Source organism: Eublepharis macularius, chromosome 15 (assembly GCF_028583425.1).
Source record: "Eublepharis macularius isolate TG4126 chromosome 15, MPM_Emac_v1.0, whole genome shotgun sequence".
Lineage (NCBI taxonomy): Eukaryota > Metazoa > Chordata > Lepidosauria > Squamata > Eublepharidae > Eublepharis > Eublepharis macularius.
This window is the reverse complement of record NC_072804.1, coordinates 50,757,057-50,772,893: the sequence shown is the minus strand read 5'-3', so window position 1 is coordinate 50,772,893 and position 15,837 is coordinate 50,757,057. Positions and strand designations below refer to the sequence as shown.

At 48.3% G+C, this 15,837-nt stretch overlaps 1 non-coding gene across 1 annotated transcript; it reads right to left on the bottom strand.

Annotated features, from left to right (window-relative positions):
* Positions 1-14,626: 14,626 nt before the first annotated feature.
* Positions 14,627-14,698, bottom strand: TRNAT-GGU (transfer RNA threonine (anticodon GGU)). The gene has a single exon. It is a non-coding gene; the product is annotated as a tRNA-Thr (tRNA).
* Between the last annotated feature and the right edge of the window lie 1,139 nt (positions 14,699-15,837).

Sequence of the window (15,837 nt, the reverse complement as noted above, 5' to 3'; positions counted from 1 at the left end):
CACAACTCAGACACAGCTTCGTAGGTGTTTGTTCACCTCCTTGCTTCTGTCTGGCACCCAATTGGAGGTTCAGTCCCTCCTGCTGAACCCTCAAAATGCCCCCACCCCAGGGGTTAGAACTCATACTCTCTGATTGTTGAAGGTGCTGAGGGCTCCTGCCCCTCCGCACCTCCCGTGTGCTTGCATCAGCAGCCTTGGATGCCAGTGCTTCCTCTAATGGAAAGCGAGGTCCTTCGTCATCTCACAGACCACACACCAGCCTGTCACAGAGCATTTCTTCCAGGTTAGTAAACTTGCAGTGTTGTGCCAGTTGTCTCAGTGCTGCGACATATTAGGCTATGCCTTCCAAGGGGCCCTGATTCAGTATGTAGAATGCATGCCAACTCACTATTTCAGACAGTTTCAGCACAAAATGTTCTTCCAATGTAGCCACAAGGTCCAAATCATCAACAGTAATCTAAAACAATATTTAAAACTCAGTGCAATACAATACAAATATTCGAATGGCACCATAAATAGTTCAGGCTACATTAAAATATCTAAAAAGCAAGGGTACAGCTGTGATGTAAGTTTGGGGCAGTCAATGATAAAATATGTGGAGGGGAGGCAGGCAGGGGACAATTTGCTGACTCTCAATCAAAGGCCTAGCAGAAGGTTTCCATTTTACAAGCCTGGCAGAACTGTAATAAGTCTTGCAGGGCCCAGATCTTGATTGGGAGCGAGTTCCACCAGTTGCTTGCGTCAGCAACTTTGGATGCTTCCTCTAATGCTGTTTGGAAAGTGAGGTCCTTCTTCTCAAACACCTGCTGCTGCAAGGTGTCATCTCGCAGACCACACATCAACCTGTCATGGAGCATTTACTCCAGGTTAGTAAACTTGCAATGTTGTGCCAGCTGTCTCAGCGCTGTGACACATGAGACTATGTCTTCTGTGGGGCCCTGACTCCATATGTAGAATGCATGCCACCTCGCTATTTTGGACAGTTTTGGCGAAAAATATTCTTCCAATGCAGCCACAATGTCATAAGAAACAGTTGCCAACTGCGCAGGTGCCAGGAGAGGCTGTGCCAGGGCAAATGTGCTAGGCCCACATACACTCAGGAACATGGCTCTCTTCTTGGTGGGCTCTGTGATTCTATTAGCCAGCAGGTAAAATTCTAGTCGTGCCTGCTCCCCTGGGCAAGCAGTATCAAATTCCTCTTTGTGGCCCTGAGTGGCCATGGTTTTCCCTTCAGCCAGTCACTCTGCAGTTGCTAGGCCTCAAAATTCTGCTTCATTTTGCCGTTCAACACAGCCAGTCACTCAGCAGTTGCCAGGTCTCAAGATCCTATCCTCGTCGCCAGTAATATGTACTGAGACTGGAAGGCAACTGCAGTGCTTCAAACAATCAACATTTATCTAACAAATAACCAGTAACAGGGAACAACGACTGCAGCCTCTCTAACTGGGCGTAACTGTCACTTCACAGGCTCTCTCAGCTCTGAAGAGAATTAGTGGCTCCACCCTCAAAACTATAGCGGCTCCAACAGTACAAATACATAACATGTTCGGTCCTCCCCTTCCACCTGGAGGGTCAGGGGACCTGGCAACCCTAATTGAGGCAGTTGTGATTCTTCTGGTTGTTTTCCTAGGACTGGGGCACCAATGTGGTGCCCACCAAAAGCTTTCCTAGTGCCCACCAAGTGTTTTTAAAGAGTGGGTGGGGTCAAGGGGGGCTTTTACCAAGCGTGGCTACTAATTGCCCATTGGAGATTCGATTGGCTGTGCAGATTTTTAAAAAGCAGCCTCTAGGGGACCGCTTTCTGCTTTGTGTGTTCTTCAGTCTTGGCCCTTCACAGTTCCTATAGGAAACTGTTGGCTTGCAGGATGAGCCAGTGAGAGAGCTGAATAAAAACCTGTTTATTTTATACTAGCAACAAAGCCTGTTGTGGCAAAAATACTACGAGCTCTAGAAAGGGAAGGGGGGCTAGGCTGGACATGGCCCCTCTCTAGTGCCCCAATCTGGGGCAGGGAGAGGAGAACAGGATGGGGGGAGGATAGCAGAGCTGCGTGATCAAGCATTGCCCCCTCCCTAGCACCCTGATCTGGGGCCCTCCTCTGATTGCTCCCCCGCTGCCCCCGATTGCAGCTTTGGGAGGGCAGGATAGGCAAACGAGGCATGCTCCCCACTGCTGCCCCTGATCACGGCTTTGGGGGGGGGCAGGGCAGGTGAATGAGGGATGCCCAGCATGCCTGCGCTGCCGGGGCTTCTTGGGCTTCTGGAAGCCCTGAGGTGGTGGGAAGGCAAACTGTGTTGCCCCCGACTGGCTTCTTATCTTACTATATAATTGAGTAAGTGTGTTTCAGACAACTCACTTTATACCCTGCTGCACCACCAGAGGGCGCTGCTACAGAAGAAAGCCCAGGTAACTCACCATATCACTCCAGAAAACATGCTGTGGTGGGAAGCCCAGGCAGGGAACAGGAGCGGAAGAGGTGGCAATACCCTCCCAGCATCTTAACCCAGCTGGTATTAGGTGTGGAGCAGGTGGCAATGCTCACCCCCCACCTTAACCCAGCTAATATTAGGAGCGGAGAAGGGGGCAATGCCTGCCCACCCTTCAGAAGGCTAGTATTAGGAGTGGAACAGGTAGCAATGCCCACCATCACCGTAACCCAGCTGGTATTAGTACCAGAGCAGGTGGAAATGCCCCCCCCTTAAGCCAGCTGCTATTAGGAGTGGAGCAGGTGGCAATGCCCACCCCTGCCTTAACCAAGCTGATGTTAGGAGCAGGGCAGGTGGCAATGCCACCCATCCACCTTAACCCAGCTGATATTAGGAGCGAAGCAGGTGGCAATGCCCTCTCCCCTTTCGGCCAGCTGGGATCAGGAGCAGGGCATGTAGATATGGCCAGTCTCTGCCTTAACCCAGCTGGTATTAGGAGCGGAGCAAGTGGCAATGTCCACCTCCACTTAACCCAGCTGGTATTAGGAGCAGAGCAGGTGGTAATGCCAGCCCCGCCTTCCACCAGCTGGTCTAGGAGGGAGCAGGTGGCAATTCCCACCCACCGTCTTAACCCATCTGGTATTAGTAGTGGAGTAGGTAGCAATGCCTATCCCCCGCCTTAACGCAGTGGATATTAGGAGTGTAAAAGGGAGCAATGCTCACCCATGCCTTAACCCAGGTGGTATTAGGAAGCGGAGCATATGGCAATGCCCGCCTCCTTCAGCCAGCTGGTATTAGGAGTGGAGCTGGTGGCAATGCCCACTCCCTGCCTTAACCCAGCTGGTGTTAGGAGCGAAGCAGGTGGCAATTCCCACCCCTGCCTTATCACAACTGGCAATGCCCACGTTCACCTTAACCCAGGTGGTATTAGTAGAGTAGGTGGCAATGCCCACCTCCCTTAAGCCAGCTGGGATCAGGAGCAGAGCAGGTAGCAATGCCCAACCAGGCCTTAACCCAGCTGGTATTAGGATTGAAGCAGGTGGCAATGCCCACCCCCTCCTTCTCACAACTGGCATTAGGAGCGGAGCAGGTCACAATGCCCATCGCCCACCTTAACCCAGCTGGTATTAGGAGCGGAGCAAGTGGCAATGCCCATCCCCCTTCACTCAGCCATAATCAGGCGCAGAGCAGAAGGCAATGCCCATTTTCCTTTCACCTGGCTGGGATCAAATATCAATCTGTACATGCCCTTATGTTGCTTTTGAGTTTTTTTAACCCATCCAATCTTTCAACTCTTTCCCCAATTTTCATACCCTTAATTGTATCCCCTTACCCTACCTCTATCTCCAAATCTCCAGGGATTTCCCAACCCGGTGTTGACAACACTACATAGCAGCCATTTTGTGATTGCTCCCACCACTCCCATGGCAGCCATTTTCTTCTAATACTCACTACTCGTTGTCAAAGGTAGAAATGTAATTAAAGGAAGGACAAAGTTAAGGATTGCTGTCATAGATGAATAACATGGAGTTCTTTGGTCAGGTGAGAGAATGAGCGCACTGTTGGCTAATAGTTGGTAGATGTATTTGTATTCGTTTCCAGTTATTTATTTATTGAAGCAATTGTGTTTCTGGTTGCTTTGCTAGGGAATGAGGGAGAAACGGTAAAATGGTTTTTTTTTTTTTTAGTTTGTGAAAGTGAAAATTATGAGACCATTCAATATCTTAATAGATATTTCCATCTTTAATATGGAAATGTTCAGTTGGAATATGTTTGATAGTGTTTTATGTAGTTGATATATGTTCTTCTTGTTTCTAAAAGTTGTTCTATTTTTATTTTATTGCTTATCATGTTAAAGATGCCATTGTTGTGTTTCACTTCAGAGATCATAAATGTTAGCTGCTTTGAGGGTCCCTTCCTTGGATGGAATAGGCAACAGAAATGTGTGTTAAGTTGAGTCGGTTTCGTTTTCTCAGCCATGCCGGACGCTCCTCTCGGCTGGTCCGGGAGGAAACGACCGGGCACCCTGACCGGGCGGCTGATCTGCAAGGATTAGCCCCCAGGACTCCCAGGGAGGGAGCCAGGGTCCGGGACGCTGCAGGAAGAACTCCCCGAAATCAATGCGGGGGGGGGGAATTGCCCGTTTGTCCCTATGGAGGCCGGCAGACGTGCGCGGCGCCTCGAGTGCCGCCGGGCAACGAGAAACGGCAAATAAAAGCAACGGGCGGAAGCCTGTAAACAAGCGAATCCCTTCTGTTCTACAAGCGTTCGTGAAGGAGAGGTTGATCTGAAGAAGGCTCGCTCTTCCCCTTCGGTGAGTTCCAGAATTTTGTTGGCGCCCCCCCCCCAAATGGCAGCAAAGAAGCAAAGTCCCGCTCTCGGTAAGTCAATCTCGGCTACCTTGAAGGGAGAGTCGCTCGAAGAGTTGGTGCGCAGGGCGGTGGTGGAAGCTATAAAACCCTTTGTTGACAAGCTGAACGAAACTGATCAAAGGGTGGGCTTAATTGAGAGCGAAGTGAAAACCATTAAGGAAGTAGTGGGGGGGGCAGAGAAGTCTGCTCTGGAAAGTGCGTCACTTGTGAAGGCTACAAAAAAGGAGCTGAAGTTGGTTGAGAACCAGCTGATCGGGCTACAGATGGAACGAACGCAGACAATTTTGCGTCTCCAAAACGTGAAAGAGGAGGAAAATGAGGATCTGTGGGATGCGGTTGCGGAAATATTGGCGATACCCGCGAGGACGACTAAAGAAGAGGTTAAAAGCGCCATTTTGGAGGTCCGTCGGGCTTCTTCAAAATATGCAACAAAGCGACAGTTGCCTCGTGAGATCATTATTGATTTTTCATTTAAAAAGAATCGGGACACCATCCTATATAACTCATACAATGCGGATTTGGACTTTATGGGTTTGAAAGTCAAGATTTTGAAGGACGTTCCATTTCTAGTCCGGAAAAGACGTTTTAAGTATAAAAAGTTTGCAGCTCTTCTGAGGGACCAAGGAATAAAGTACAAATGGTTATTCCCGGAAGGAATATGGTTTAGATATAAAGATCAGGCCTATAAGATACTATCAGAAGATCAACTAAAGGATTTTGAGGATAAAAATCCGGAATTCTGCTGCACCGAGAACGAAGAAAAGGAGAAGCCTGAGGGGGGGGAGGAGGAGGAGAGCACCACAACAGCGGTTGCACAGAGAGAATTGCGTCCGGGACCTAGAAGGGGGAGGAAAGTTTAATCAGAATTTGAAATGCTTATTCTCTGTATGATTAACCACTCCATCATTATCCTATGGAGCTATTTTTGTATTATGACAGTATGAAGGGAAAACATTGAAGTGTAGTGTTTAGTGTTTAGTGTTTGTAGGTTATCCCCCCCCCTTTTTCTTTTTCCATCCCTTTTGTCCCTTTCCTTTTCCCTTTCCTTGTGATAGTCTTGTGCAGTGTTGTGTAGTATTTTGTAGTTTGAAAAATAAAAAATTTACAAAAAAAAAAAAGAAATGTGTGTTAAGTTGTTATTGCAGAATCCATTGGTGGTAGCAAAAATTGATGGATACAATATTGTAAGACAGGTACAATTCCAACAGTTTCTGATTGCAGTTTTGAATGTAGGAGAACTCGTCCTCATACATTACGTTTTTGTCTAGCTTCATAAAATGGGTCTATATTTGATAGAAAGTAGAGGAGGTTAGATTGTACAGCTAAGATCTGGGAAGTGCAGATTTGCCATTCTGCCAAGGAAGGAAGCTGTGCCAGTTACACACGCATCCTTCCAGGGTTGTTTTGTGGATAGAATGGAGAGCAGAGCAACGTAATCTGCTTTGGGTCCCCCATGGCAAGAAAGGCAGAATGCTGAGCCTTGGCCCATGCGGTTCCCCCATTCAAAGCTGGGGATCCTTGATACAGAACCCTTCAAATTACAACTGATTGAGTTCCAGGGTTCTCCCATCTAGCTTGTGGAGTTATGTGCCTTGGCTCCCTGATGTTAGGTGAGGGATTGCCCAACAATTGCTATGCTCAAGGGTAGCAATATTTCATGGCTCTCTTCCATATTTCCCCTCATTGGGCTAAGCAGGCGTCGGCAGTGGACGGGAGGCAGGGCAAACTCCTTTTCCTTCCATTCACAAACAACATACTTTGCACCAGGAAATTCTTCACTTGAAGAACATACGCATGAAACACATCTTTTATTTGCTGCAATACGAATTTATTTTGATTTTACTTCAACGAAAACTTAACCTGTAGAAGAGATTTTTCTCTGCAGAAGCCCCAAGTCCCAAGTTTCTACCCTTTGGTCCCTTTTTACCTCTTTGCATCCCATTCACCTCTCTCTACCCACCCTGAAAACAGCCCAGGATCCTTGAGTTTCCTTAGGATTCTAACTTCTTTCCCACCTTCCAGAAATGGTAGAATCCATTAGAGAAGGACGAGTTTGCTTTTTCTATCTACCCTGCAGGCTAAAGCTGGTATTAATCGTCATATTCGGCGGGGACACATTGAACTTCTCTTGTTTCTATGGGTTTTATCAACTCATGTTTTCTTTCTCCCATTAGTAAGGCACACATCTTGGTTGTTGCGCAGCCTTGGAAACTCATTGGAGGATAGAAGTGGCTTTCTAAGAAAGAGGGGAAAAAAAGAGTATTAACATGAATCCTTCATCAGTGCTTTGGGGGTAGTCTCCTCACCAAAATGGATATTATGTTTTTACTGGGCCTCTGAATTCAAAAGCATCCTACAAAATGGAGAATTTTATTCTTTTTAGTATTTTAGCCCTTTGCTTTGCATGTGTTAGGCAAAGCAATAGAGGCCAGTTTCTGATGAGAATACTGGCTTGTATCCCAGCACTCAGCAAAACTGAAAGCCTTTGTCCAGGCTGAAAAACTTAAGTCAATAGAAGTTCCTTGGGGTAAAGAGCAAAGTTTCAGACATTCCCCAGCCAAGTGGCCAACAATTATTGACACAAGCATACAGCACACAGATCACAATTCACATAATTTCCAGTTGTCAAAATCCTTCTATGTACTCAACTCCTCCCAAACAACTCTACTAAAATAGAAGACTGTGAAATATTCACATGAAAACTTTATACTAAATATTAATGTTCCTCTTTTTCAGTATTGGCAAGATTAAATCATAGGATCATAGAATTGGAAGGGATCTTCCAGGCCATCTAGTCTGACCCCCCAACCCAAGGCAGGAGTAGCCTTCAATATCCCTGGCATTCGTCCATCTGCTCTTTGAAGACTGCCAGTGAGGTGGAACCCACCACATCTCTAGGCAGCCAATTCTAATGCTGAATTATTTTAAATGTGAAGATTTTCCTAACGCTCAGCTGGCACCTTCCCTCCTGTAGTTTAAACCCATTATTATTTATTTATTTATTTATTTATTCAATTTATATACCGCCCATCCCAGGGGCTCTGGGCGGTGAACAGTTAAAATTGATAAAAACAAAAACTAAAATCAATATACAAATAATAAAACAAATTAACAAGGTGCAGTGGTGGGGAGAACCTTCCCCACCCCAAAGGTGGGAGGCCGATATGGCACCGCCCCCTTCAATCACCAAACGCCTGGCGGAACAGCTCTGTCTTACAGGCCCGGCGGAACGATAATATGTCCCGCTGGGCCCGGGTTTCCATTGACAGAGCGTTCCACCAGGCTGGGGCCAGGACTGAAAAAGCCCTGGCCCTGGTTGAAGCGAGGCGGGCTTCCTTAGGGCCGGGGACCACAAGTAAATATTTATTCGCTGATCGGAGCGATCTCCGGGGAACGTACAGGGAGAGGCGGTCCCGAAGATATGCCGGTCCCAACCCACTCAGGGCTTTAAAGGTAAGAACCAACACTTTGAACCTGATTCGGAATTCAACTGGAAGCCAGTGCAGCTGGCGCAGGACAGGTGTGATGTGTGACTGGTAAGGTATACCAGTCAGGACCCATGCCGCCGCATTCTGGACCAGTTGTAGTTTCCGGATCAGGCCCAGGGGTAGCCCAGCGTAGAGTGAGTTACAGTAATCTAGCCTGGAGGTGACCGTTGCATGGATCACTGTAGCCAGGTCCTGGGGCGTCAGGTAGGGGGCAAGTTGCCTGATCTGACGAAGATGGAAAAATGCAGACTTGGCAGCCGCCGTGACCTGGGCCTCCATCGATAGGGAGGCATCCAGGAACACACCCAGACTCTTTACCACTGGCAAAGTTGCCAGTGGTGTCCCATCCAGGGCAGGGAGCTGGATCCCAACATCTGGCAGCCCCCGTCCCAGCTGCAGGACCTCCGTCTTCACTGGGTTCAATTTCAGCTTGCTCTGTTTCAACCATGCCGTCACAGCCTCCAAAGCTCTGGCCAGATTGTCTGGGGCCGTGTCTGGCCGGCCGTCCATCAACAGAAAAAGTTGGGTGTCATCCGCGTATTGATGACAACCCAGCCCAAACCTCCGCACCAACTGGGCGAGGGGGCGCATATAGATGTTAAATAACATTGGGGAGAGTATCGCCCCTTGGGGAACCCCGCACACCAAAGGGTGACGGGCCGATAGATCTCCCCCGAGCGCCACCCTCTGTCCCCGACCCTGGAGAAAGGAGACCAGCCACTGTAAGACTGTCCCCCTAATCCCCACGTCGGCAAGGCGGCTGGCCAACAAATCATAGTCAACCGTGTCAAACGCTGCTGTGAGATCAAGTAACACAAGCAGCGCTGACCCGCCTCGATCCAGATGCCTGCGAAGGTCGTCTGTGAGGGCAACCAAGGCTGTCTCCGTCCCATGGCCAGGACGGAAGCCAGACTGGAATGGGTCCAGGACTAGAGCATCATTCAGGAATTCCTGCAGTTGTACCGCCACCCGCCCGCTCAATCACCTTGCCCAGGAACGGGAGGTTCGACACTGGGCGGTAACTGGACGGGTCGGTGGGATCCAAAGATGGTTTTTTCAGGAGGGGCCGCACTACCGCCTCCTTTAACACTCCTGGAAAAACCCCAGAGCTCAGGGAGATGTTAACAATGGCCTCCAGATGGTCCCGTAGCCCCTCTGAGCTGGCCTTCACCAGCCAGGATGGGCAGGGGTCCAGAGGACAGGTGGTTGGCCTCATCCCCTGCAGGATCCTGTCAACATCGTCCTGAGAGAGCAGGCTGAAATGATCTAATACGGACCCAGAAGACGGCCAAGGGGTCTCCAGTTCCCTTACTGTATCAACAGTGGGTGGCAGGCCACGGCGAAGGGACAAGATTTTACCCGCAAAATAGCTCGCAAAAGCCTCGCAGCCAATAGTTGAATTAAGAATTTGGTGGTCTCCCTGAGAGAGGGAGACCAAGGACCGAACTGTTTGAAATAATTGAGCCGGGCGTGAGCTAGCGGATGCAATGGAAGCAGCAAAGAAATCCCTCTTTGCTGCTTTCACTGCCACCTCATAGGCTTTCATAAACGTCCTATAAGATGTTCTTGCCTCTTCGTCGCGCCCCCGCCTCCACACTCGCTCTAGTCGTCTCAGAGACCGCTTCATCTGGCGAAGCTCCTTGGTAAACCAAGGAGCTACCCGTTTGCGGGCTCGGAGAGGACGGCAGGGGGCAATAGCGTCGATGGCTTTGGAAAGACGGCCATGCCAATCATCCACCAGCTCATCTAACGTACTGCCAGGGGGCATCGGATCCCGCAGAGCCGCCTGGAAACCAATTGGATCCATAAGCCTCCGCGGGCGAGCGTAAATCCGCTCACCGCCCACCCGGGAAAGGAGCGGCATGCTCAGACGAGCCTTCAGAACAAAGTGATCTGACCATGGCACTGCATCATAGGCATCCAGGACCACCATCATCCCTGCCCCAAAAATCAAATCCAGCGTGTGACCTGCTTGATGCGTGGGAGCCGAAACAAACTGGGAGAGTCCTAGGGCCGCCATGGAGGACACCAGGTCAATGGCCTGCATGGAGGCATCGTCGTCAGCATGGACGTTGAAATCCCCGAGAACCAAAAGTTTCGGGAATTCCAAGGCCCAGCTGGCCACCGCCTCCAAGAGACCAGACAGGGAAGATGCAGGTGCAGTAGGCGGTCGGTACACCACACATATTGCCAACCTCTCCTCGGCGTCCAACACTAGGCCCACACAATCAATGCCAGTAATTTTGGGGGTGGGGAGTGGTCTGAAGGAGAAAGACTCCCGAATGAACAAAGCCACGCCTCCCCCCCGACCACTTGTCCGGGACTGGTGGAGGACCGTATAACCTGGGGGGGCTAGTTCTTTCAAAGCGACCGTCTCACCCTCCCTCACCCATGTCTCGGTCACGCAAGCCAGGTCCACATTCAATGCTGCAAGATAATCTTGCAGCGTTTTGGTCTTATTATTTATGGACCTGGCATTGCACAGCGCCAGTGTCGGAGAGTGGTTTAATATCCTAGCCCCACAACAGGTATATCTTGGGATGGGACGCAGATTGGAAGGGCACCGAGCCCTACTATGTCTCAATGCCATATATTGCAAGTCTATCCTCTGTTGCGAACAGGAACAGCTCCCTTCCTTCCTTTGACAGCCTTTTAAACATTTAAGGAGAGCAATCGTGTCTCCCCTCAACCTTCTCTTCTCCAAACTGAACATTCCCAGATTCCGCAGTCTTTCCTCGTAGGGCTTAATGTTCAGGCTCCTGATCATCGTGGTTGCTTTGTTCTATACCTGTTCCAGTTTCTCCACATCCTTTTTGAAATGAGGCCTTCAGAACTGCACACAATACTCCACGTGGGGCCTGACCAACGTGGCATATAGTGGGACAATGACATCCTGTGATTTGGATTTTACCTCTAGATACTCTTCTTTGGATGGATTTGTTTCCCTCAATTTCTTGACCATTGCCTTTTTTTTTTTTTTTACTTAGCTCATCATAGAGCTCTCTGTTCATCCATACTGGCTTCTTAGATCCTCTACCACATTTCTATTTTGCTGGAATGGTGATAGCTTGAGCCTGCAAGAGCTTTTCTTTTAGGAAAGCCCGCCATTCACTCACTCCTTTCCCTTCCAGCATTCTCGTCCACGGAATAGCTCTCACCATATCTCTAAGTTTATTACAGTTTGTCCTACTAAAATTTAACCTGGTTGTTTGGCTACAAACTCCCTTGGCACCCCACAGCAAAAGGGATTCTAGGAGGACATGATCACTTCTCCCTAAGGTTCCTACCACCTTTACCCCATCAACCAACTCTTTCTTGTTGATGAATATGAAGTCCAGTATGGCTGAGCCCCTCATTGCTTCCTCCACCATTTGAGAAAGGAAGTTGTTGGCCAGGCAGGTCCGGAAGTTGCATGACCCTGGACGCATAGCAGAGTTGGTCTCCCAGCACACATCAGGGAAGTTGAAGTCACCCATAACTACAAAGTCATGTTTCTTGGATACTCTATTAATCTGCTCATGGAGGGCAGAATCCACCTCATCTCCTTGGTCAGGCGGTCTGTAACAGGCCCCAACAACAATATTGCTTGTCCTTCCCTCCCTTATTTTCACCCAGACACTTTCCACTGGGTTGTCACTCTCCTCCACCAGTATTTCCTGACAATTAAGCCCTTTCCTCATATACAGCTCCACTCTGTCTCCTTTATGACACTTCCTGTTCTTGTTGAATAACTCATGCACATCCACTATAGTATTCCAGTTGTGGGGTTCATCCCACCAAGTCTCTGTAATGCCTATTAAGTCATATCTTTCCATCTGCATCAGTAGATCAAGTTACTCCTTATTGCCCAAACTTTGGGCATTAGTATATAGGCACCAAAACCAAAAGCCTTGCAACATTCCCCCTCCTTGACCTGACCTTCCCAAGTAGGCCTCTGCTATTTACTCTCCTCCTTCCCTGAAATTCCCATGCCAGTTGTCTATATTCCCCTGCAATGTCAGTTTAAAGCCCTCCCAAGGAATCTCCCCAGGCCCCTTCCAAACACATTCTTCATGAAGATTGGACCTAGGTGGGGCATTATATGCCCTCCCAAAGAAGATGCTCCGATCTCCATTATTCCTTATAGAGAAAACTGGGGGAGCTATCTAAGGGAGCTCTCTGGCTCCAATCTTCATGTAACTTGGGGCAGGGTGTGTGTGTCTTAAGATGACAGTCAGAAATATGTCCATGGAAAATTCTGTAGATTTATTTTGCAAAATGCTACCCCCATCCCCATGGATAGCCTCCATAGTGTTCCCCATAGGGAATAACGGAGATTGGAGGTGGCTGGGGGCACCTTCTTTGGAGGGTCATAAAATGGCCCCTCAAAATCCAATCTTCATGAAATATTGGACAGTTAGGAGTAAGTTCCCAGCAAATTTTGTAAAATTCGGTCCAAAAATTCCTCCCGCCCCCTGGAAATCCCCGTATTGTGTTTCCCATTGGAAACAATGGCCAAATTTTTCTAAATTTGTTCTGTATTGTGGAGGAAGATTTGAGCATGCACAAAGAGAAGATGCATCATGAGATACCATCCCTGATCTCAGAGGAATGGACAAAACCCATGCCAGTCGATACATGGGATCGACTGCCATGTGCCTGCAGTGTGTGAGTGAACAGAAAAGTAACGGGGGAAACACGTGTAACTGCAATCATGTGCTCTACACATGTAATTCATCGTGTGTATTTCACCTCTCAGGCCAAAAGCACCAGCTTCCTCTCAACGCCTTTTCACACCCACCCACCCAAGCACCCACAGCAAGTCTCAGTCAATAATTACCCTGGCAGCGTAGGAAAGGAAAGGCACCTCTCTAGCAGCCCTCTCCTATGCTCCTCCCAGCCCCAGCTGACAGAGCTCTGCCCATGATATATCATTTAATTTTTCTGCTGTTTGCTTTGGGGGGAGGATGTAGTTTGGGTGAGAGGAGGAGCCATGGCTGTAAGACGACGACGACAACGGCAACGGCAACGGCAACGACAACGACAACGACAACGACAACGACAACGACAACGACAATGACAATGACAATGACAACGACAACGACAACAACAACAACAACAACAACGTTCGATTTATATACCGCCCTTCAGGACAATTTAATGCCCACTCAGAGCGGTTTACAAAGTGTTATTATTATTACCCCACAACAATCACCCTGTGAGGTGGGTAGGGCTGAGAGAGCTCCAGAGAACTGTGACTCGCCCAAGGTCACCCAGCTGGCTTCGTGGAGGAGTGGGGAATCAAACCCGGCTCTCCCGATTAGAGTCCAGATAATGAGAGGGGGAAATTTCTAACCAGGTTGTCCCAAGCCTGTGGTGTCCTCAGTAAGTCCTGGGATGCCGATGTCCCCATTGTGGGAAAACAACACCTACTGCATCCATACAAAAGCAACAGGGCAGGGGAATGAAGATGGGATAACAGTGGCAAGTGGTTCAGTCTCCCTCACTGGCTTCCCAATATACCTCACAACTTCCATTTTATAATTCTAGTTCTAGTCCTGATGCATAGAAGTTTTCCTTAAAGTTGTAATTACAACATACATTTTACAACACACAGCTTCTGATTTTAGACTTGTCTGTGACTTGGGTGTGTCACCAGGGGCAGCATTTAGTGGCACTGCAATGCCCATCGTGGTATGAAACAGATCTTGGCATATAAAACACATAGATCACAAGCAAATATTTACAAAGTGAGCAAAATATGATTAACCAGAAAGGAAAGCTGTCCTTTCCCTTTGTTTTTCTGGCAACAATTCAGAAAGTGAGAAACAAACCCTGGCAGGCTGGGGTTTTGTTGTTGTTGTCAATTGTACTTACCTGTTTGTATTCTACCAGTATATTGAATGCATTTATTCTCATGGCCACGGCAGCTGACAGTCGTCTGACTCAAGCAAGGGACCGTTGATGGAACGTTAAGGCAACCTGGGCACTTCATCTCATTGACGGGGCGATCCTCTTGTTTTTGCACTGCCAAAGAGAACCCCTTCAGTCAGCACATGGTCCATTCTCCCATTTTCCCTGCTATCTATCCTGTACAAGTCTTAGAAGGGCTTCTGCTTTGCTGCTGTATTCTGTGTTTGGCATCGATTATGAACCAAACCTAACAGTAAAATATTGTTTGTAGTTTGTTTTTTTAAAGGATGTTCTTTTATGGGCAATCCAAAGCTCTTGCTCTTGAACACATGAATCTGCCTTATACTGATCAGACCCTCATTCTGTCAAAGGCAGTGTTGTCTAACTCTGCAGGGTCTGATCTGATCTCTGCAGAGATCTTTCACATCATCTGTTGCCAAATCGTTTAGCGGGAGATGCCAGGAATTGAACCTGGGACCTTCTGCATACCAAAGAGATGCTCTACCACTGAGCCACAGCCCCTCCTCGCTGAGCCATAGCCCTTTCCCAAGTGCCCCATTGAGCTCCCATAAGTGTCCTTTAAGATTCCCAATTGACCGCTCCCACCCCCGTTGAATGGTTCCATGGTGATCTTTGCCCCATCCATACTGTACATGATAGTACTTTAACAATCATAGGAGCTCTTGTCTTGAGAAATCTATGACACTTGTTGAAGATGCTCAGAATGCTTTCTCAGATCTCTCTAATGCCAGGTGAGATGAAATTTTTGTCTAACTGCAAATCTGTTGGTGGGTGTGCCGTCAAACAAAATGGAGTGATGGTGGAAAAGATGAGCCTTGTACCCAGCCAGAAACACGGCCCATTCAGTACAGACCTATTTTCTTTTAGCTTGGGAGTAAAGTAATAGTACGTTCGAAATGTCAGTATGAAACATAAGTGTTTGCTTTTGCTGAATACACTTAGAAATGTGGCTGTAGTTGATATGCATTTGTTTTCCCAGAGGCAATGAGAGCAGAAGGAGTACTTCTCCCCGTGTAGAAGCAACTTCTGCAAGGCAAAAAAAATGGCTGGGCAGAGGTGTTGGGCAGGGAGAGAAAAATAGCTTTGGCGTCTCCCTCACACACGGCCAAGCTTAATTTTAAATCTCCTCGTTGCTTTAAGTGAACTGGCAGGAGCAGCATTGGGTTCTTTTGCCATCGGCTCCTGTTGCCTCCTTAACCCTGCCTTTTCAAGAAAACTGCCTCTCCTGGAGGGAGCGTTGCCCAGAGTGAAGCCTGTTATTAGCTACCCCTTGGCAAAGCTGGGAGAGGGGCAAAGCTGGCTGGCACAGTAGGGTTGCCAGTCCCTCCCTGAGAGGCAAACTCTCATGTGTGACAAAAAAGGTGATAATGCTTCGATGTACCCCTCAGCATGTGCCTTCATGGTTTTGAATATTGGCTGGCTCTCACATTAGCAAGTCCATGAGAAATTTTGATCAGATGTGTTCCAGAAGTTTTGGGTATTACTGATGGCAACGTGGAGCGAAACCAGGCAAGTAGCAGCTCCCTAGCACAGTTTCCGGTTGGGAGAATGACATAAAGGGATTTAAGCTCTGTTGTCCCAGTTTTAATCAGGGCTTCATGAGCTGGGGAAGCAAGGAACTCTCTACACATCTGATCAAA